Here is a 16,921-nt window from a genome sequence, read left to right as displayed (position 1 = left end):
CTGAAGGTTGTTTTTGTTAGATGCACTCATAAACATACCTCTTGGGTAGGGGGGGGTACATTTTCAAACCCTTGTTTTCAGCTATTCTTAAAGCTTTGTAGATATACCACTCCATTGAAGTGTTTTCATACAGAAGCATGCCAGTAAGAGAATTGCCAATAAGCAGATTACTTTAATGAAGTCATCTAGGGTTAATTTATATCCCCCCCCCCCCCCCCCGTGGCTTGTCCAGTGCAATCCAGAACATGTGTGCATGGTGTGTGTGTGTGTGTGTGGGGGGGGCTCATTGATTGCTCCAAGCCACGCTAGAACCCCCCCTCCCCCTCCGCCTCCATCACAACAGCCTTCACAGTGGATGACTGTAACCATCGTCCTATTGTGGGCTCTACTCTACTGTACTACATGCCCATTCACTAGTAGCAGGTGCTGTCTCCAGTGAGGTCATCCTGCGTGAAACATAAGAGGCGTTCTGTGAGGTCTTATGGCCACACCAAAACAATGCAGACTTTAATGAGTGGGTATTTACGTATGCAGCAGCAGTCCTCTTGGACTCCTGTCAGTCTGTCTGGTATGGTTGAATGGACTGGGCTGATTCACTTATTTTTTAGACTGTAATTGTTGGACCACTATTACTTGTTGTTTGTATAGAGTAGACCATGCACAATCATCATACTATCTAGATGGGATATTTTTAATTAAGCTGTTTCACAAAGTTTTGTCACCTGACTCGTGGCAAACAAGATGATATTTCATTGTTGTTAAAAAGGAGAATAGCTAGACAGTAGCCCTATTGTAAGGTGTGTTGTATGTCATTGTAAGGTGTGTTGTATGTCATTGTAAGGTGTGTTGTATGTGCAATGACAATATCAAATTGTACCACCCTAAACCACATATTGCTCTGAATTAAATTATGTGAGTTGTGATTCCTTGCTGGATTTCACGGCAGAAAATAATTTAATTAGCAAGGATAATCAAAACAATTCGATGCCCTGCATTGAGCTGGATTATAGCACCCCCATGTGGTAAAAAAAGGTACTGATTCATGAAGAAAAACTATTAAAGCATAAGGAAATAGACTTGTCTTTATTTGAATAAATGACTGAAGGATCTTTGTTTCAATCAATGAATACATCAAGACAATGATATTAGATGGAGGAGCAAAATTATGCCTGTTTGTACTTCATTGACAAAAGTCTATCAACTTCACAGTCCTGAAAACGTGATAATGGGACCATTGCACACTATCCGGGAAGTGTTTTCAACATGTTACATCCCATAATAGATTTGAAACATTGTTAATAGCAATAATTACAACAATTTGAATAATTACAATCAAATCAAATGATCAAATAAATCAAATGGCCCTGGAGGACATCTCTTTGTGGTGGCTGCAATAATTGGGCTTCTCATTGGGGTCCAGCAGCCACAATGTAGCCTGGAGCAAAGAGGTCTTTGCCTTCAGCCTGGCTATTTCCTCCTCCTCCTCTTCACTGGTTCATTTGGCCCAGTGTCTTCTTCACAGAAGTCTCCTCCTGTTGGACCTATCTCCTTCTTGGCATAGGTCAGTCTGAGGCCCCCGCCCATGTCTTTTTAACACATTAATGGCTACCGAACGAAGAGCTGTTTGGAACCGCCTCTTTTAGACGAACGAAGCAGAATAAAAAGGCTAACAAAAAATCCTTGAAATGCCTTTTAACTGGCATCGCCACACACACTGTGTTTACATTCAACATCTCCTCATTTCATAAATACCAGCATACCACTGTGGGGCGGCAGGTAGCTTAGTGGTTAAGAGCGTTGTGCCAGTAACCGAAAGGTCGCTGGTTCTAATCCCCGAGCCGACTAGGTGAAAAATCTGTCGATGTGCCCTTGAGCAAGGCACTTAACCCTAATTGCTCCTGTAAGTCGCTCTGCTAAATGACAAAAATGTAATGTAAAAATGTGTAAATTCCACTTGAATGCCCCTCTAACTGGTAATTACCAGTGGGAAACTTGTCTATCATCCCTGTACTCCGAGTTTCCCACTTGCACCTCTCTGACGTCATTTGTCAACTAAAAAGAAAACAAGCATGGTGGGGAGGCCCTAGGCATAAGCCACATAAAACCCGACTTAGTTTTTTTATTTGAGAGTTAGAATTGTAGAATACACCAGGTGACAATGTGGTGGTGCATCAGCAGTCTTCCTCTTGTTATGTCAGTCACTGACAGTCACTCACAGTCACTGACAGTCACTCAAGTAGCCATGTCCGCCAACCATTTTTAGATTGGTAGTTAGTCTAGGCAGCTATTTAAACTTGGCCAATACGGACCAGGCACTCAGAACACGTGCCCAGGGGCCCTGAGCTCCAGGGGGCCCACATTGATTTTGTTAGTCATTCTCACTCAGATATCATATTAACACGGCATACAGTGCATTCGGAAAGTATTCAGACCCCTTGACTTTTTCCATATTTTGTTACGTTACAGCCTTATTCTAAAATTGATTAAATAAAACAATTTCCTCATCAATCTACACACAATACCCCATAACGACAAAGCGAAAACAGGTTTTTAGAAATGTTTGCAAATGTATTAAAAACAAAAAACAGAAATATCATATTTACATAAGTATTCATACCCCTTGCTATGAGACTCGAAATTCTCTGGTCTGATGAAACCAAGATTGAACTGTTTGGTCTGAATGTCAAGCGTCACGTCTGGAGGAAACCTGCCACCATCCCTACGGTGAAGTATGGTGGTGGCAGCATCATGCTGTGGGAATGTTTTTCAGCGGCAGGGACTGGGAGACTAGTCAGGATCGAGGCAAAGATGAACGGAGCAAAGTACAGAGAGATCCTTGATGAAAACCTGCTCCAGAGCGCTCAGGACCTCAGACTGGGGCAAAGGTTCACCTTCCAACTGGACCATGAACCTAAGCGCACAGCCAAGACAACGCAGGAGTGGCTTCTGAATGTCCTTGAGTGGCCCAGCCAGAGCCCAGACTTGAACCCGATCTAACATCTCTGGAGAGACCTGAAAATAGCTGTGCAGCGACGCTCCCCATCCAACCTGACAGAGCTTGAGAGGATCTGCAGAGAAGAATGGGAGAAACTGAGTAAAGGTTTGGAATACTTATGTAAATGTGATATTTCTGTTTTTAAAATGTCTAAAAAACAGTTTTTGCTTTGTCATTATGATGAGGAAAAAAAACAATTTCATCAATTTTAGAATAAGGCTGTAACCTAACAAAATGTGGAAAAAGTCAAGGGACATTTCCCGCCACCCCCCAGTGAAATTTGCGCCCCTGTCTTTACCCACCATTGTATATCCACATTACAAACCCATTTAAACCCATCGTGATGTCATCGGCAGTGGAGGAGTAGGACTGGTCCTTTATCTCCTCGGCAATGGAGGAGACGGACTGGATCTCAGCAATGGAGGAGATGGACTGGTCTTTGACCTTCTCAGCAATGGAGAACTCCGTCCGATCCTGGATCTTCTCTGCAATTGAGGAGTAGCCTAGTGTTTAAATGTTTGTAAAGGAACATTATTCACACACTTCTCCTATTTGAGGCCTCAGTTGATGACACAATATGTCAAGACTTATAATCCGATAAGAGAAGGCACTGAGTTGCATATTAGAAAAGTCTGAAATCTCTCCACCAGGGTGTAACGGGGTGCCCTTATGGATAAAGAGGCAGAGGAGGCAGCTTTGCCAGCAGCACTGTGGTTGGAGGCAGCAGAGACCAGCAGCACTGAGGCTGGAGGAGGCAGCAGAGACCAGCAGCACCGTGGCCGGAGGAGGCAGCAGAGACAAGCAGCACCGTGGCCAGAGGATGCAGCAGAGACCAGCAGCACCGTGGCCGGAGGAGGCAGCAGAGACAAGCAGCACCGTGGCCGGAGGATGCAGCAGAGACCAGCAGCACCGTGGCCGGAGGATGCAGCAGAGACCAGCAGCACCGTGGCCGGAGGAGGCAGCAGAGACAAGCAGCACCGTGGGCGGAGGATGCGCAGAGACCAGCAGCACCGTGGCCGAGGAAAACCCTGTGGCCGGAGGATGCAGCAGAGACCAGCAGCACCGTGGCCGGAGGATGCAGCAGAGACCAGCAGCACCGTGGCCGGAGGAGGCAGCAGAGACAAGCAGCACCGTGGCCGGAGGAGGCAGCAGAGACCAGCAGCACCGTGGCCGGAGGAGGCAGCAGAGACCAGCAGCACCGTGGCCGGAGGAGGCAGCAGAGACAAGCAGCACCGTGGCCGGAGGATACAGCAGAGACCAGCAGCACCGTGGCCGGAGGATGCAGCAGAGACCAGCAGCACCGTGGCCGGAGGAGGCAGCAGAGACCAGCTGCTCTTCGATGGCCTCCGATATAGAGCAATCCGTTTTTCTCTGATCAGAGTCCAGGCCCTTGGGTACCAACAGGACAAAAAATAGGTATGTATAGCATGGGACGACTCTTTCAATTCCATTAGAGCTATTTACTTAAGGAGTACTTGAAGACTTAAGACTCAACACTCATTTTCTCTCCCAGTGTTCTTACCAATGTCCGGAGGGAAGGAGGTGGGTTGGATTTCAGGAACTTTCTCTCGGGGGGATGGTGCAGAGGAGACAGAAGTGACAGAGAAGCCTTTATATCTTCCAAGGTCGAACAGTCAGACCCAGAGATCTGAGACGGCGACGTCACATGAAACCGAGGTACAGTAACTGATATTAGGATATTAGGATCCTCTGGAGCTCAGCTGGTAGAGCACGGCACTTGTAACGCCAGGGTAGTGGGTTCGATCCCCGGGACCACCCATACGTAAAAATGTATGCACAGATGACTGTAAGTCGCTTTGGATAAAAGCGTCTGCTAAATGGCATATTATTATTATTTATTATCTTAGAACAGCATATTTACCCACTGCTGTGCAACCAGTATTTTACATTGAGAGAACATTTGTTTTTAAGTATTCAACTGATTAATGAATGTAGTCAAAAACAGACATCTGTACGTCAGAAAAGCCAAACCTATGAAACCAACCGTTACTGTATGTTTTGTGTTTTGAAGAATGGCATTTTCTACCATTACATTCAAAGCTGTCGTTTGATACTGATCTTCCATGTATGTCATTAAAACTAATCTGGTTGGAAAACATAAAAACTGTTTGTTTGTTTATTTCTGGGAATGAGCGGAATGTTCCAGCTGTGAAGTGAACAGTATAGACAACCATATAATCAGGCAGATACTAAGGGCATGTCTGGAACATTTTCCAAACGGAAATTCCAGAAAGTTTTGGTGTTTAACAGGGATGCCTGTTTGCCTCCCTGTCTGTCTCCATCTATGGTCTCCATCTCCAGTTGTTCTGCCGTATAGTGGGTTGGGCTCAAACTAACAGTCACACCTGGGTCAAATACTTGAGCTGCTAAATCACCTACATGGCATACTTTCAAATACTTTGGAGTTTGAGAGTAAATGGTGGCTCCATAAGATAGTCTAGTGAAATCTGTGCCTTTCAGATCTCTGTCGTTAAGGAAGCCCTGCTAGGCACTTCACATCCACCCTGAGTGTCTCGTTTCACGGTGACACAAAGATTTGTGAGACCAAGCCTCCTTTTCTGTCATGATCCCTTGTTGGTATGAGGTTCCATTTGTGTCACCTGAGGAATGGTTCTGCCAGGAGAGAACAATCACATGGTGGGATGTCAACAGACTTAAACCCTAGATGACATGAGACAGATGCCCTTCCTCTGTTTAGAGGAACATCCACACCCCCTTAGGTATGATTACTCTGTATGGCTGGCTGCGAGGTATGTGGTCTGAAACTCCCTGGCATCTGCAACCATAATGCGTCATTAGCTACCATCTTAGAGAATGTCTAATGTAGCGCCGTAACCAGCTGCTGGTCCTCATCCATCTCCTCTCATTCACCAGCAGAGAGGCTTCGTGAGAAGAACTCTTAGCAGCGGATGGCACACCAGACCACAGACACAGAGGGGAATGGGATGTCTGAATCTTTAGGCCTAGATTTAGGACTAATCAATCCGTATCGTGGAAATTCAGCGACGGCATTCACGTTAAACGCTGCATATGTCGTCTCAATCGGAAATTACCTCAACTTTTCTATTGCGAAATCTGTAACGCTTCAGCGATATGGATTGAGTAGAGCCCTCAATTGGATCAAGCGATAACCGGCGATTGCCAACACCCGCATAGCTGATGTTTTGGCGGTGTTCAGAACTAGAAAGTGTAGGCTATAAAGGAATAATTACGCTCAAATTGAAAATCATTAAAACGAAATGAGGATTTCTATCAGTCTAATGGAGGAGTAGATTACATCTCACATTCCAGTGTTCGAACTTGTAAACAAGGCTGCATGGGATTTCTCTTAATGCGACTTCGTGCTGCCAATGGCAATGACCACTTTAGGTATAATGCCAGGAGCCACTTGTGGATTTGACAGCTCTAATATGACACCGCCAAAACAACCGCTATGCAGATGTCGGCTAAAACGGATCTGATTGATTAGAGCCCTTAGTGTATTCCCGGCTGCAGCCCCGGCTGGCTGCCAGAGAGAGAGAGAGTGAGGCTGAGGGAGAGAGAACAGAGAGAGAGTGATGCTGAGGGAGAGAGAACAGAGAGAGAGTGAGGCTGAGGGAGAGAGAACAGAGAGAGAGTGAGGCTGAGGGAGAGAGAACAGAGAGAGAGTGAGGCTGAGGGAGAGAGAACAGAGAGAGAGTGATGCTGAGGGAGAGAGAACAGAGAGCGAGAGAGAGAGAGAGTGAGGCTGAGGGAGAGAGAACAGAGAGAACAGAGAGAGAGTGAGGCTGAGGGAGAGAGAACAGAGAGAGAGAGAGAGAGTGAGGCTGAGGGAGAGAGAACACAGAGAGAGTGATGCTGAGGGAGAGAGAACAGAGAGAGAGAGAGAGAGTGAGGCTGAGGGAGAGAGAACAGAGAGAGAGAGAGAGAGTGAGGCTGAGGGAGAGAGAACACAGAGAGAGTGATGCTGAGGGAGAAAGGAAGAGGGAGAGAGATGTAGAGAAAATGGCCCTCTATCCCTCATATAGGGCACTACTTTTGACTACACTATAGGCCCTGGACAAAAGTAGTGCATTACAGATGTAAGATCTTAATTTGAGCCAGTTTTCTACAGCAGAAAAAGAATCCTGCAGCAACAGGAAATGTTAATTATGTGGATTAAAATTTATGGACATTTTTGTAGGGGTTTATACATTTTTCGTAAAGGAAAATCAAGGCTGAAATGTCAAAGTGGAAATTGCAAACTTCAGAAGCCTTTACCACTACTAAAGGACATCAATAAGAAGAAGAGACCTGCTTGGGCCAAGAAACACAAGCAACGGACATTAGACCGGTGGAAATGTGTCCTTTGGTCTCGAGTCCAAATTTTTGATTTTAGATTCCAACCGCCGTGTCTTTGTGAGACGCGGTGTGTGTGAACGGATGATCTCCGCATGTGTCGTTCCCACCGTAAAGCATGGAGGAGGAGGTGTTATGGTGTGGGGGTGCTTTGCTGGTGACACTTTATTTAGAATTCAAGGCAGATTTAACCAGCATGGCTACCACAGAATTCTGCAGCGATACGCCATCCCATCTGGTTTGGGCTTAGTGGGACTATCATTTGTTTTTCAACAGGACAATGATCCAACACGCCTCCAGGCTATGTAAGGGCTATTTTACCAAGAAGGAGAGTGATGGAGGGCTGCATCAGATGACCTGGCCTCCATAATCCCCAAACCTCAACCCAATTGAGATGGTTTGGGATGAGTCGGACAGCAGAGTGAAGTAAAAGCAGCCAACAAGTGCTAAGCATATGTGGGAACTCCTTCAAGACTGTTGGAAAAACATTCCAGGTGAAACTGGTTGAGAGAATGCCAAGAGTGTGCAAAGTTGTCATCAAGGGAAAGGGTGGCTATTTGAAGGCACCGGTGGAACGGGCACGAGCCATGCCGGACTGGACCCACGCACCACTGGTCTGGTGCGAGGAGCAGGCACGGGCTGGACCGGACTAGGAACACGCATCACTGGCTTGGTGCGAGGAGCAGGAACTGGCCGGGCCGGACTGGCGACACGCACCACTGGCTTGGTGCGGGGAGCAGGCACGGGCCGTACCGGACTGGGAACACGCACCACTGGTCTGGTGCGAGGAGCAGGAACGGGCCGGGCCGGACTGGGGACACACACCACTGGCTTGGTGCGGGGAGCAGGGACGGGCCATACTGGACTGGGAACACGCACCACTGGCTTGGTGCGGGGAGCAGGCACAGGCCGTGCCGGACTGGAGACACGCACCACTGGTTTGGTGCGAGGAGCAGGGACGGGCCATTCTGAACTGGGAACACGCGCCACTGGCTTGGTGCGGGGAGCAGGTACGGGCCGGGCCGGACTGACGACACGCACCACTGGTTTGGTGCGAGGAGCAGGTACGGGCCGTACAGGACTGGTGAGGTGCACTGTTGACACAGTGCGTAGAACCGGAGCAGGATATACTGGACCTTGGAGGCGTACTGGAGGTCTGGAGTGTACAGCTGGCACAACCCGTCCTGGCTGGATGCCCATTTTCGCACGACACGTGCAGGGCGCTGGCACAGAACGCATGGGCTGTGCATGCGCACTGGCGATACAGTGCGTATCTCCGCATACATGGGTTCCTCAATTAACCCACGCTCCTTATGTTGCCTGACCAGCTCCTCTCTCCGTGCATCTACTTCCTCCTTCTCCCTACGAGCCTCCTGCAGCGCCTCCTCTTGAATGGAGCTCTCCCGCTCTATTCTCGCTAACAGCCACCGTAATGTGGTGGCCTCCTCTCTTACCCTGCAGATCCGATCCTTCTCTCTCTCTCTCAGCAATCCTCCTCCATTGAGGACTCCTCCGGGACCCCCCACGAGTTAGGGAACAGAAACTCATCATCGTCGTCATCCTCCGACTCCTCAGTATAAAACTGTTCCCACTCTTGTTCCCATGGTCGTAGGGACTCAACCTGGAAACCCACCGGGTGCAGTGGTCGGGGCTCTTCTCTCTCGCTCCCCGACCACCCCTTTAGCCCCCCCTAAAAAATGTATTGGGGCTGCTCCTCAGGCTTTCTTCCTGACCGAGTCCTTTTTGGTTGCCGTTTCTCCTCTCCTGCCTGGGCATCTACCTTCGCCCATGGTCCTTTCCCCGCAAATATCTCCTCCCAAGACCAAATCTTCCCCACCTGTGTCCAGAGTGATTGCTCCTGGGCACGCTGCTTGGTCCGTGTTTGGTGGGATCTTCTGTCACGGACGTTGAAGGACGGGTCAGACCAAGGCGCAGCGTGAAATGCATACATGTTTATTTACCAAAATAAACACACCAATAAACCAATAAATAAACGTAACGTGAAGTCCTCAGGCTAAACACAATACAAGCCTATACACGGAACAAGATCCCACAACTAATGATTACAAACAGGCTACTTAAGTATGATCCCCAATCAGAGACAACGAGCGACAGCTGCCTCTGATTGGGAATCACACCCGGCCAAACATAGAAACACAATACCTAGAATGTAAACATAGAACTAATAACATAGATCTCCACACCCTGACTGAACATACAAGAGTCCCATAAGTCAGGGCGTGACACGGTAGCTATTGATAAAGAAGAACATCAAGACGAAGCAGCTGCTTTATTAGTGGAATGCACTGTTGAGCGCTACATCCCGACGGGTTCGCGCTGATTGTACGGAGATTGTGACAGCCTGTTAAAAAGCATCCTTTGAGAAAGCAAGAACAAGATGTATGTCATGAGAAGTGCAGTATTATCATAAGGAGACTTATACTTGGAATACGGAGGAGGAATGGAGGGAAAAAAGAGAGGCAGAGGAGGTCTAAGAGAGAGAGAGGGAGGAAGAGGGTGAGCTTTAGTCGGTTAAAAATGGCGGGGAAAAGGGAGATGGTGTCACGGAATCAGCCGAGGCTGCTCCTCCTCCTTGCTCGGGCAGGCTTCGGCGTTTGTCGTCCCCGGAGTACTAGCTGCCACGATCTATGTTTCTGTGTTTGACTTGTTTTGTCTTGATTGTGTACACCTGTTTCCTATTATGTGGTATTGTATTCCCTATATAACCTTCTGTCGTTCATTGTGTGTTGCGTGTGATTGTTCTCGTCATTTTCGGCAGTTGCTATTGTGCGGGTATTCTCCTCCCTGTTTGGAGGTTGTTTTGTACTCTGGTTACTTTGTTAGTAAAGTACGTTTCCAGTAGCTCGGTGTCTTGCGTTTGAATTCGCCTACCGCATTCACGTCGCACTTTGACAGAATCACACACCACTCATGGAGTCAGCAGGAGCGGCGGTGCCAGCTGGATCTATGGAGGCACGTGTCGAACTCTAAGCGGCCATGATCCAGGCTCTCGGCACCGCCATGGAACAGGTGGTGAACACCATTGAGCGATGGGAAAGAGGGGGTCTACCTATACCCCCTCCAACGATACCACCACCATCGGCGATGCCCATCGCTTCACCTCCGGGGTCCAGTGGGGTTCGGCTCTCGCTCCCGAGGGCTTATGATGGCACAGCGGCCGGGTGCCAGGGTTTCCTACTCCAGGTTGAACTCTACCTAGCAACCATTCACCCGGCGCCCTCGGGATACGAGAGCGTGTCCGCCCTCATCTCCTGTCTGTCCGGCAAGGCGCTGGAGTGGGCCAACGCCGAGTGGGGTGGAATAGACGCCGCTATTGTCAACTATGTGGAGTTCACCCGCCGCTTCCGGGCAGTATTCGATCATCCACCAGAGGGTAAAGCGGCGGGTGATCGTCTATTCCACCTTAGACAGGGGAGGAGGAGCGCGCAGGAGTTCGCGCTGGACTTCCGGACACTGGCTGCCAGCGCGGGATGGAATGAGAGGGCCATCATCGACCACTACAGATGTAGCCTGAGGGAGGACGTGCGTTGGGAATTGGCCTGCAGGGACACCAACCTCAGCTTTGATCAACTGGTGGACATGTCTATTCGCCTGGATACCCTGTTGGCTACCCACGGACGTCCGGATTCGGGGCCATCCATTCCATCCCCCAGCACTTCCGAGCCGACCCCTATGGAGCTCGGGGGTGCTGGTGCTAGGGAGACCAGGAGGGAGCCCGTCCCCTGCACCAACTGTGGCCGCAGAGGACACACTGCTGGTCGGTGCTGGGGAGGGTCTCCTAGGAATTGAGGCAGTGGGCGACGCACTGATGAGTCATTCCAGGTGAGTAGGCACCCAACTCACCCAGAGCTCTCTGTTGCTCATATGTGTATTAAAGTGGTGTTTCCCGAGGTTTCTCCTCACTCCCAGCATAAGGCGTTAGTAGATTCAGGCGCAGCTGGGAATTTTATCGATCGCCAGTTCACCTATAAGTTAGGGATTCCTATTGTACCTGTTGATGTGCCCTTTCCTATCCATGCCCTAGATAGCCGCCCTTTGGGGTCAGGATTGATTAGGGAGGTCACAGCGCCTCTCCGGATGAAAACGCAGGAGGGCCATGAGGAGATATTACGTTTGTATTTGATTGATTCTCCTGCGTTTCCCGTGGTGTTGGGGCTTCCCTGGTTAACATCTCATGACCCCAACATTTCATGGCAACAGAGAGCTCTCAAGGGATGGTCTGATCAGTGTACTGGGCGGTGTGTAGGCGTTTCCGTAGGGGCAACGACGGTGGAAAGCCCGAACCAAGTTCCCACCTTGCACATTCCACCTGAGTATGCCGATTTGGCACTCGCCTTCAGTAAAAAGAATGGCGACTCAATTACCACCTCATCGACAGGGGGATTGTGCGATAGACCTCCAAGTAGGCGCTGCGCTTCCACGTAGTCACGTGTATCCTCTGTCTCAGGAGGAGACGGCAGCTATGGAGACCTACGTCACCGAATCTCTGAGACAGGGTTACATACGGCCGTCCACTTCCCCTGCGTCCTCGAGTTTCTTTTTTGTGAAGAAGAAGGATGGGGGTTTACGCCCGTGTATTGATTGCCGTGGTATCAATCAGATCACAATCAAATACAGCTATCCTCTCCCTCTGATTGCTAGTATGACGGAGTCATTACACAGGGCGCGATTCTTCACAAAATTGGATCTCAGGAGCGCGTACAACCTGGTGCGCATTAGGGAGGGAGATGAGTGGAAGACAGCATTCAGTACCACCTCGGGTCACTATGAGTACCTCGTCATGCCATACGGTTTAATGAATGCTCCTTCAGTCTTCCAATCATTTGTGGACGAGATTTTCCGGGACTTGCATTGACAGGGTGTAGTGGTATATATTGATGACATTCTAATATACTCCGCTACATGAGCCGAGCATGTGTCCCTGGTGCGTCGAGTGCTTGGTAGACTGTTGGAGCATGACCTGTATGCGAAGGCGGAGAAATGTCTGTTCTTCCAGGAGTTCATCTCCTTCCTGGGACATCGGTTGTCCGCGTCAGGGGTAGAGATGGAGATTGACCGCGTTTCAGCCGTGCGTAATTGGCAGACTCCCACCACGGTAAAGGATGTGCAGCGCTTCTTGGGTTTTGCCAATTACTACCGGAGGTTTATCCGGGGCTTTGGACAGGTAGCAGCTCCCATTACCTCTCTGCTAAAGGGGGGTCCGGTGCGCCTGCAGTGGTCGGCTGAGGCGGACAGTGCGTTTAAACGTCTGAAGGACCTGTTTACCTCGGCTCCGGTGCTGGCGCATCCGGATCCCTCTTTGGCATTCCAGGTGGAGTTGGACGCTTCCGAGGCTGGGATCGGCGCTGTGCTGTCTCAGCGCTCGGGTACGCCACCTAAACTCCGCCCGTGTGCTTTCTATTCTAAGAAGCTCAGTCCGGCGGAGCGCAATTATGACGTGGGGGACAGGGAGCTGCTAGCTGTGGTTCAAGCCCTGAAGGTGTGGAGACATTGGCTTGAGGGGGCTAAACACCCTTTTCTCATTCTGACTGACCATCGTAACCTGGAGTACATTCGGGCAGCGAGGAGGCTGAACCCTCGCCAGGCAAGGTGGGGTATGTTTTTCTCCCGCTTTGTATTTAAGCTCACCTATAGACCAGGGTCCCAAAACGCTAAGGCAGACGCCCTGTCCCAACTATATGACACAGAGGAGAGGTCCATTGAGCCCACTCCCATACTCCCGGAGTCTTGTCTGGTGGCACCGGTGGTGTGGGAGGTTGATGCGGAAATTGAGCGGGCGTTACGTTCCGATCCTACTCCTCCACAGTGTCCAGAGGGTCGGAAGTACGTGCCGCTCGAGGTTCGCGATCGTTTGATATACTGGGCTCACACGTCACCCTCCTCTGGTCATCCGGGTATTGGTCAGACAGTGCACTGCCTTAGTGGGAAGTACTGGTGGCCTACTTTAGCGAAGGACGTGAGGGTTTATGTTTCCTCCTGCTCGGCGCCTAGACACCTGCCCAGGGGGAAGTTACAACCCCTACCCGTTCCACAACGGCTGTGGTCTCACCTATCGGTGGATTTTGTCACGGACCTTCCCCCCTCCCAGGGGAACACTACGATCTTGGTCGTTGTGGATCGTTTTTCGAAAGCCTGCCGTCTCATTCCCCTGCCAGGTCTCCCTACTGCCCTACAAACTGCTGAGGCCCTGTTTACACACGTCTTCCGGCACTATGGGGTGCCTGAGGATATAGGGTCCCCAGTTCACCTCTAGAGTCTGGAGGGCGTTTATGGAACGTCTGGGGGTCTCGATTAGCCTTACCTCAGGTTTTCACCCCGAGAGTAATGGGCAGGTGGAGAGAGTGAACCAGGATGTGGGTAGGTTTCTGAGGTCGTATTGCCAGGACCGGCAAGAGGAGTGGTCGGGATATATTCCCTGGGCAGAGATAGCCCAAAACTCACTCCGCCATTCGTCCACTAACCTTACGCCTTTCCAGTGTGTGCTAGGTTATCAGCCGGTCCTGGCACCTTGGCATCAGAGCCAGACCGAAGCCCCTGCGGTGGACGAGTGGTTTCGGCGCTTGGAAGAAACTTGGAACGCTGCGCATGTCCATCTGCAGCAGGCTATCAGGCGGCAAAAGGCGAGCGCCGGTCGCCACCACAGTGAGGCTCCAGTGTATGCACCGGGAGATCGGGTCTGGCTCTCGACCCGAAACCTGCCCCTTCGCCTGCCCTGCCGGAAGCTGGGTCGGCGGTTTGTGGGGCCATTTAAAGTCCTGAGGAGACTGAACGAGGTATGCTATAGGTTACAACTGCCCATTAATTACCGCATTAACCCCTCGTTCCATGTGTCTCTCCTCAGGCCGGTGGTGGCTGGTCCACTCCAGGAGAGTGAGGTACGAGAGGCTCCTCCGCCCCCGTTGGACATCGAGGGGGCTCCGGCGTACTCAGTCCGTTCCATCTTGGATTCGAGGCGTCGGACGGGGGGCCTGCAGTATCTCGTGGAGTGGGAGGGGTACGGTCCGGAGGAACGGTGCTGGGTCCCCAGGAGGGACATCCTAGATCCCTCCATGTTGAGGGACTTCCACCGGAGTCATCCGACTCGCCCAAACAAAGTACAAGGGAGTTGTACTCCAGTCTAGTAGGTGGCAGTAATGCAACATTTATTGGATGCCAACCGCCGTTAAACCTCATCGAAGAAGAAGAAGAAGAAGCAGCATGGCCCCTGTAGCTCAGTTGGTAGAGCATGGCGCGTGCAACACCAGGGTTGTGGGTTCGTTTCCCACCGGGGGGCCAGTATAAAAATGTATGCACTCACTAAATGTAAGTCGCTCTGGATAAGAGCGTCTGCTAAATGACTAAAATGTAGAATGTAGTGACGGTACAGCAAAAATATAACTGGGTGAGTTGGCATGGCAGGAGGCGAATTGGGGCTTCTTGAGGAAAAAGATGGCGGAAGAGGATGATGAAGTGGATTCTGAATCTAATGGCGGTAGAATCAAGAAGAATTTGAATATTATCCAAAAGAATGGAAAACGGAGCCAAGTAGAGTACAGTGATGAGAATGTAACTTCCTATCTAGTAGGAGGACGGTTTGTTAATGAATAGCAGCTGATGGAATTACCAATCTTGAGGAATCCATTTGAGCTATCCAAACTGGTGGAGAGAGTGCTGGGTAGAGTGATGGCTGTGAGGATCACGAGAGGCGGGCTTGTTTAGATTTTTTGTGCTTCTCGGATCAGAAGAAACGTGTGTTGCGTCTCACAAGTTTGAAGTGTCGTGTGTGTCTCTTAGGAACAGGGAACCCCTCAAGGGAGTTATATCTGGAGTCTTGTGGGAAGTCGATGTTGAAGAGATGTCTCTCCCTACTCAAGTGCAGTTGGGGTATATTAACCACAGAGTCAGAGCATTTATCCCAAGACCAATGCAGTGTGATCATTATAAAGGTTTTGGTCATGTTTCAAGTGTTTGCAGAAGGGAGAAGCCGAGATGTCCAAGTTGTGGAAAAGGTCATATCATGTGTTATAAAAGTGATGAAAATGTGACATGTTGTAATTGTGGTGAGAACCTTGAAGCCACGTCTTTTGAATGCCCCACAACGGTGAAAGAGAATGAGGTGGCCAAAGTCAGGGCTGTCCAGAGCATGTCGTATGCAGCAGCTGTTAAAAGGGTTGAGGGTTTGAATGTTGCACTTGAAGAGTCCATGGTGGTGGATAGGCCTTCACTGCATGCTGCAGGGGTTGCCTTTCACCAGCAGGATTCTGACATTTTAAAGGTTAAGAAGGTGGACTTTGTGGCCTTTATAGCTATGGTGATTAATGGCACTGCCAAAGTGGAGAGAAGGTCCAGGAAGATAGAAATCATTGTGGATGCGGCGGAGCGGTTCCTGGGGCTGAAAGATTTCTCGGTGAAGGAGTACATGGAATAATAGCAAAAGCCGTATCACCTTCTGAGGTCCTAGAGCCTGAGAAGCGAGATATGGAGAACTAAAAGAAGGAAGAAGTGGGAGTTTTGTTTTGTTTTGTCAATGTAATTAAGTTAGTTTCCCTATCACGTATGGATTTTATTTTTTACCTTGTTTTGGTTTCAACCCGTCCAGTTGCTCGAGGAACGGACTGGGTCCTTTAAACGGGCTAGGAGGGGCTTTCGAGTAGAGAGAGGTTGTTGTATGTAAACATGTGGTTGTCCAGGATCCAGTTGCAGAGGGAGGTGTTTAGTCCCAGGGTCCTTAGCTTAGTGATGAACTTTGAGGGCACTATGGTGTTGAACGCTGAGCTGTAGTCAATGAATACCCTTCTCACATAGGTGTTCCTTTTGTCCAGGTGTGAAAGGGCAGTGTGGAGCGCAATAGAGATTGCATCATCTGTGGATCTGTTGGGGCGGTATGCAAATTGAGTGGGTCTAGGGTTTCTGGGATAATGGTGTTGATCAGTCTAGCCAGGAATCATGTATTGGTTCATTTGCATTATGGTGTTAATCCTTCAATGGAATGCCAGAGATGTTATGGCTAATGGGCAAGAGTTCAAACAGTTTATTGCGGAGTTACCAGCCAAACCTGATGTGATATGTCTCCAGGAGACATGGCTAAAACCTACTCTAGATTTTGTATTACAAGGTTATGTTGCAGTCCATAGAAATAGGGTGGCAGGGGGAGGGTGTGATACCTTTATAAAGCGGGGGATCCCATACAGGTGTGTGGGAGAGGGAGTTGAACAGGAGTATGTAGAGGTGTGGTTGGGAGGGAGGTGGGGAATATGGTAATAGTGAACTTTTACAACCCGTGTAAGAGACTGGAGTTGCTGGCCCTTGGGGATATAGAAGGTCAAGATAGGAGACGGGTAATGTGGTGTGGGGATTTTAATGCTCATAGTACGCTCTGGGGAGGGTTACGGACTGATGTAAACAGACAAGTGTTGGGGGAACTACTGGATGAGAAAGGGCTTGTGGGCCTTAATGACGGCCGGGGAACCAGGCTTGATCCAGTAACTGGAAATGAATCTGCTCTGGATTTTACTTGGATCTCAAGTTCAATGGCAGGCAGATGTAGTTGGGAGGTTTTGGAGCAAGGCAGGTGATTCCTATGGGGAC

The sequence above is a fragment of the Coregonus clupeaformis genome, chromosome 20 (genome assembly GCF_020615455.1).
Source record: "Coregonus clupeaformis isolate EN_2021a chromosome 20, ASM2061545v1, whole genome shotgun sequence".
Classification (NCBI taxonomy): domain Eukaryota; kingdom Metazoa; phylum Chordata; class Actinopteri; order Salmoniformes; family Salmonidae; genus Coregonus; species Coregonus clupeaformis.
The sequence above is the reverse complement of the archived record's forward strand: the minus strand, read 5'-3'. Positions refer to the sequence as shown.